This window comes from Gavialis gangeticus, unplaced genomic scaffold (assembly GCF_001723915.1).
Source record: "Gavialis gangeticus isolate Ggan-Ray unplaced genomic scaffold, GavGan_comp1, whole genome shotgun sequence".
Classification (NCBI taxonomy): domain Eukaryota; kingdom Metazoa; phylum Chordata; order Crocodylia; family Gavialidae; genus Gavialis; species Gavialis gangeticus.
The window spans coordinates 45,873,759-45,879,523 of NW_017728997.1; the positions used below are offsets into that span (position 1 = coordinate 45,873,759).

General features: G+C 48.1%; 1 long non-coding RNA gene across 1 annotated transcript in view; it reads left to right on the forward strand.

Moving 5' to 3' along the window:
- LOC109288906 overlaps positions 1–4,492 on the forward strand; it is a 19,604-nt gene extending 15,112 nt beyond the window's left edge. The window contains exon 4 of the long non-coding RNA XR_002095254.1: positions 4,480–4,492. This is a non-coding gene — a long non-coding RNA (uncharacterized LOC109288906). The remainder of the gene's footprint in view (positions 1–4,479) is intronic.
- The last annotated feature ends 1,273 nt before the right edge of the window (positions 4,493–5,765 follow it).

Sequence of the window (5,765 nt, forward strand, 5' to 3'; positions counted from 1 at the left end):
AGGCAGGTACCCCAGGTTCAGGAGGAGGTGAGAGACATATGAGCAGAGATGAACTTGTCATTCCAGTAAGGAGTCTGCTGAGCACCGTATTAACATCAAGTGACCAGGAGTGAGATGTTCAGACTCTTTCTGTGGTTCTCACACAGCTTTGCTTTAATGTTGAAAAACAATTTCCCTTTCTACATGATGGCCCCCTATGTGGCACTGTCCTTCTGACTGGCAGGGTCCTCAGCACCATCTCCAGGATTTGGGGGGCAACTTTTATCTTCTACCCCTCTCCCCCCCCAAAACCTAGGATAAGTCTCATGGCAGCTCACATGAGGGGAATCTTTTCAAAGTTTCCTCTGTACCTTATGGTCACCAAAGGTATCCTCAGAGATCGCCAGAGCATGTATACTTACCATCTCAGGAGCCTGGACCAAATGTAAAGAGGCTACTGCAATGAAATGCAAACAATTGCTTGGGAATTCATTACTAGTCCTCAAATCAGGCAAGTTGAACAAAGATTCCTTGTTTATTTATTGTCTTTCCAGGGCCAACACCTACAGCTGCAGCTGTTCCTACTGCTGCTGCTGTTGCTAAGGTCCCAAGGTTGCAGCCGAAGAACAGAGCTCAGTGAATTGCTAGGCTGAGGAGGAGAAAGAAGAACAAAGAGGAGATACTTACAGACCAGCTTGAATGTTGGAGAGGAGAGCCGTGGCTACAGAGAACTAGCATCCTGGATGAAGTTCCGTTAAGACTGCTGTACTGGTCTAGTCAGGAGGGGGCTATCTCAGACCCAGCCTCCAGGTATTTTCCAGGCATGCCAGAACACCAAGGTTACCATGAAAGCAGACTATGGAGATGTTGTTGGAGAACCTCTGCATGTGGAGGGACACACATGAAACTCTTATAGCCACCCTCAGCCAGCAGACAGAAAGTATCCTGTCAGTGTCCTATTCTGCTCCTCAAACCCTGGACTCCCCATCACTCTCAGGCCCAAGCAACACCCCCCCACCCCACACACACACAGTGACACCTGTATACCCCCCAAGCATAACCCTACCATCCAGGCCTAGGATCAAGCTTCCCACCAAGCTCTTGTCCTTGCCACCCCAGGCCAGGATTAGAGCAGGGCAGGGACTAGAACCCCTCCTCAAGCACACAACTTCATGCCCTGCACTGTCCTCCTCTTCTCAATCAAGCCACCCATGTCTTTCAGTCCCAGGTTTTTCCATGTCTTGCCTACACTTTGCTCCTGCTGTACCACTCATGTTGTGAGCAACTAAAGACCCTGTATGTAGTCTCTTCTCCACTATGGATGGGACCTCTAGGATAGTGTTCTTCCAGAAAGACTCAAGAATATAGGGGTACAAGCACTTCACTGGGCCTCACAAGGTCTCTCCCAGTACTCATCTGCGAAGTGCCACAGTGTGGGACTCTTGCCCCTTCAATCTCTCTGCATAATGTGGCAGCATGTTGCCCTGTTGTTCAAAGCCCACAAGGATCCTTCCTCATTCCTGGGGATGCAGCAAGCCTGGACGATCCAGATGGACAACTATAGCTCATTCCTTCTGTGGGCTGTATAGTCAAAGGAATTATGGCAAAATAATTTTCTGGCTGGCACAGCTCACCCCCTGGATGGACAATTCAGCTTTGGATTTACCAACACTGAAGTGCTTGGCAACAAACCTAAGGTTATCGGGGGTGGCCAACTTTCAAATAGCAATTGCCACTCACTTCTCCACACTCACAGATGACCTCATGTCCATGGCTGGCTTCCAGAATGATATGACCAACTCAGTGGGACTACTCATAGGGACTACGATGTCATAGGGATAACAGAGACCTGGTGGGACTCCTCGTATGACTGGACTACAGGTATAAATGGCTATATCCTGTACTGGAGAGATCGTGCTGAAAAAACCAGCGGGAGTGTAGCTCTCTATGTGAAGGGGAGCTACATGTCCCTACAAACTGAGATTGGCACCCACGGAGGATGACTGGAGACCCTCTGGGTTAGAATACAAGGGGAATGTGGTGAAGGGGATACAATGGTAGGAGTCTACTGCAGATCTCCAAATCAGTGGAACAAGTGCTTGACCATGAATTCGCTAGGGAACTGGCCGAGGCTGCACACCTTTGGTGCATGATTGTCATGGGAGACTTCAACTACCTGGACATCTCATGGGAAGAGCATTCAGCCAAATCCAATTGGTCCCAAAGCTTTCTCACATGTGTGGATGAGCTCTACCTGTCTCAAGATGTTTGTGGGCCTGTTATGTTTGTATTGATTTTTACTATTTTATATTGTATTATATTGTATTCCTATCATTTTTGCATTGATTTTTATTGTTTCATATTAATATTGCATGGTTTAGGCCTGTGTCTGTAATGTCAAGTTTCCAGTTTGTAATGTCAAGCCTCCATCTTGTGTCCCCTGCCCTATACAATATGTTGCAACTGTGACTCATATCTACCCCTCCTATGTAAATTAGTTCCTGAATGAATGGTAATGAATGAGGGTGCTTGAGGCATAATGGTAGCAAGCCTCTACTGAATGACTAGTAACCACTGGATCATCAACTCAATGACCCAACCATTGCCTTGCATTGACTCACCCAGGAACTACAGACCTCACCCAGGAACAGAGACAAAACCCAGCATTTGAAAGATAAAGAACCTACAGGAACCCCAAATTTGGAAGGCAAAGACCCTACAGAAAACAGAAACCCCACCATTGTGCCCCACCAGACAATGAGGCCACCTGGATCTGCACATATGCATCTGAGAAGGACTGGCCCTTGCCTGGGCACGTCCTTCCCATAGGAGACACAGGTAGCCCACTCCTATAAAAGGGGTGGTAAAGTATAACCTCCTTGGGACACCCTCTCCATCTGAACCAACACCACCTGTCCACCCAGAGGCCCTGCTGGTGACCCCCTCTGGACAACACCCTGACTGGCCCTCGAGGATCAACTCACAGCCCAGGAAAGGTAGCTATCACCCACCTTCCTTCCCCAAGCAAAGAGACCTGGACTCTGTCCCTACACACCTTGACTTCAAACCCTCCACCAAGCCTTTTTCTCTCCTGCTACCATTTTTTGTGTGTGTGTGTGTGTGTGTGTGTGTGTGTGTGTGTAGGAACCAATAACTTTGTGGGGCTGTGTAGTGTGTTGTCTGCTTATTAAGCCTGTTATTTTGAAAACCTGAGTTGGGTTTTTGTCTTACTGACCTCCCAACCCTCCTCCTTGATGTCCCAGCTTTCTCCCTTGGTTCTTTCTGCCTCATTTCCATCCCTGATCTCTCAGTTTTCTGCCCCTCCTTTCAACTCCTGTCTCCCAGCTTTTTTCCTCTCTGTTTCCTGGCTGTCTCCTCCTTGCCACCAGGCTTTTTCCCTCGCTTCCACCCCGGCGCCAGGTGACCCCGAGTAATCCTGGGGCACATTAACCCTAAGTAACCCCAAGTAACCCCAAAAGCACCTTGACCTCAAGTAATCCCGAGCATTAAGTTACCCCAAACGCCCCCTAGTGTTAGCACAGCCATCAAGGGGCGCGTTTGTGTACGTGCATATAATTTTGTATGAACCCATAAAGTGTGTGTGTGTGTGTATAATTTTGTATCATGCCCTCCTGTCTAACAGTGTAATATTGAGATCCCAAGTGTTGATCTGGTGTGTGTCAAGTCAATAGGTGCTGCTGGACCTGGTACTGGCCAAAGGGAATGATCTAATCAGTGACCTAAGAATTGAAGGGAAGCTGGGTGACAGTGACCACGAGTTGATTGTTTCACTGCCCATTGCAAAGTTGACAAGTCAGCCAGCAATGCAGTAGTCCTCAACTTCAAGAAAGTTGACTTTCATAAGCTCAGGAGGCTTGTTCTTGAGGGCCTAAGAGGCCATGATTTGACAGGGAGGGGAGTTCATGACGAGTGGTTGCTTCTTAAGGAAGCAATTTTCTAAGCTCAAGAGAAGTCCATCCCAACCCATAAGAAAGGCGGTAAAAGGGCTCAGCAACCTGCTTGGCTCAACAGGGAAATCATGGACCTCCTACGTCTAAAAAGAGAGGTGCATAAAGGATGGAAGACAGAAAACACCACTAAGGAGAAGTATACTGCACTGGTCCGTAACTGTAGGGAGCGAACTAAGAAAGCCAAGGCTGCAACCAAATTCAAACTGGCTACATGAATCAAGGACAATAAAAGGTTCTTTTTCAGATACGTGGGGAGTCAGAAGAAAAACAAGGGCAACATTGGACCCCTGCTAAACCAATTGGGGTAGCTGACAACCAACACCCAGGAAAAGGCCAATCTGCTTAATGATTACTTTGCATCAGTTTTTGACCAGCCCAAAGGGACCTCCCTGCCTAACATGATGTGGGATGACCAGGGTGAGGGTGAATATATGCCCACCATTGGCGTAAGTCTTGTGAGGGAACACCTTGAGAAGCTGGACACCCACAAATTGGAAGAGGGCCAATGTGGTGCCTGTCTTCAAGAAAGGGAGGAGAGAAGATCCAGGAAACTACAGGCCAATCAGTTTGACCTTAATCCCTAGAAAGATCTTGGAAAAAATTATCAAAGAAACCATTCTTGACAGGCTAACAGAAGGAAACATTCTGAGGACTAGCCAGCATGAGTTTGTCACGGGTAGGTCTTGCCTGACCAATCTCATTTCCTTTAATGGCCAGGTGACGTATCACCTGGACAAAAGGGAAGAGGTTAATGTCATATATTTGGACTTTAAAAAAGCCTTTGACCTGGTGTCCCACGATGTCCTCATGGAAAAATTCAGAAACTGCAGCCTTGACTACACTACAGTCTGCTGGCTGGGGACTGTCTCTGAAGTTGGACCCAGAGAGAGGCAGCTGACAGAACTGAATCAACGTGGCACTCAGTGACTAGTGGTGTCCCCCAAGGCTCTGTTCTCAGACCTGTACTCTTTTATGTCTTTATAAATGATCTGGACTATGGTGTCAGAAGCACACTGGCCAAGTTCGCTGATGCCACCAAACTTTGGGGAAGAGTATCCACACCTGAGGATAGTCTGGTGATCCAGGCTGACTTTGATAGGCTTGCAAGGTGGGCAGATGAAAACCTGATGGCATTCAATACAGAGAAATGCAAGGTGCTCCACCTCAGGAAAAAAGCCCCACATCACACTTATAGGCTCGGCAATGCTACACTCGCTAGTACCATGACCGAGAGAGACTTGGGGGCCACGACAGACCACAAGATAAACATGAGCCACTAATGCAATACCACAGCTGGCAAAGCAAACAAAACTCTCTTGCATCTACTGATGCATCTCGAGCAAGACACAGGATGTCATTCTCCTGCTGTACTTAGCCTTGGTGAGGCTGCAGCTGGAGTACTGCATCCAATTCTGGGCTCCACAATTTAGGAAGGATGTGGAGAAGCTTGAAAAACTCTAGAGGGAGCCACACGTATGATCAGAGGGCAAAAGCACAGGCCTTATGAAAAGAGGCTGCCAGCCATGGGACTTTTCAACTTCGAGAAGTGCAGGCCCAGGGGTGACTTGGTGGCATCCTATAAATACATCAGGGGTGTGCATCAGGATCTGGGGGAATGCCTATTTACCAGAGCACCCCAAGGGATGACATGGTCCAATGGTCACAAACTCTTGCAAGACCATTTTAGGCTGGACATAAGGAAAAGCTTCTTTACTGTTAAAGCCCCCACGGCCTGCAATAGGCACCCCGCCCCCCCACCCCCACTCCCAGCGGTGGTGCAAGCACCTACTCTGGACACTTTTAAGAAACTTTTGG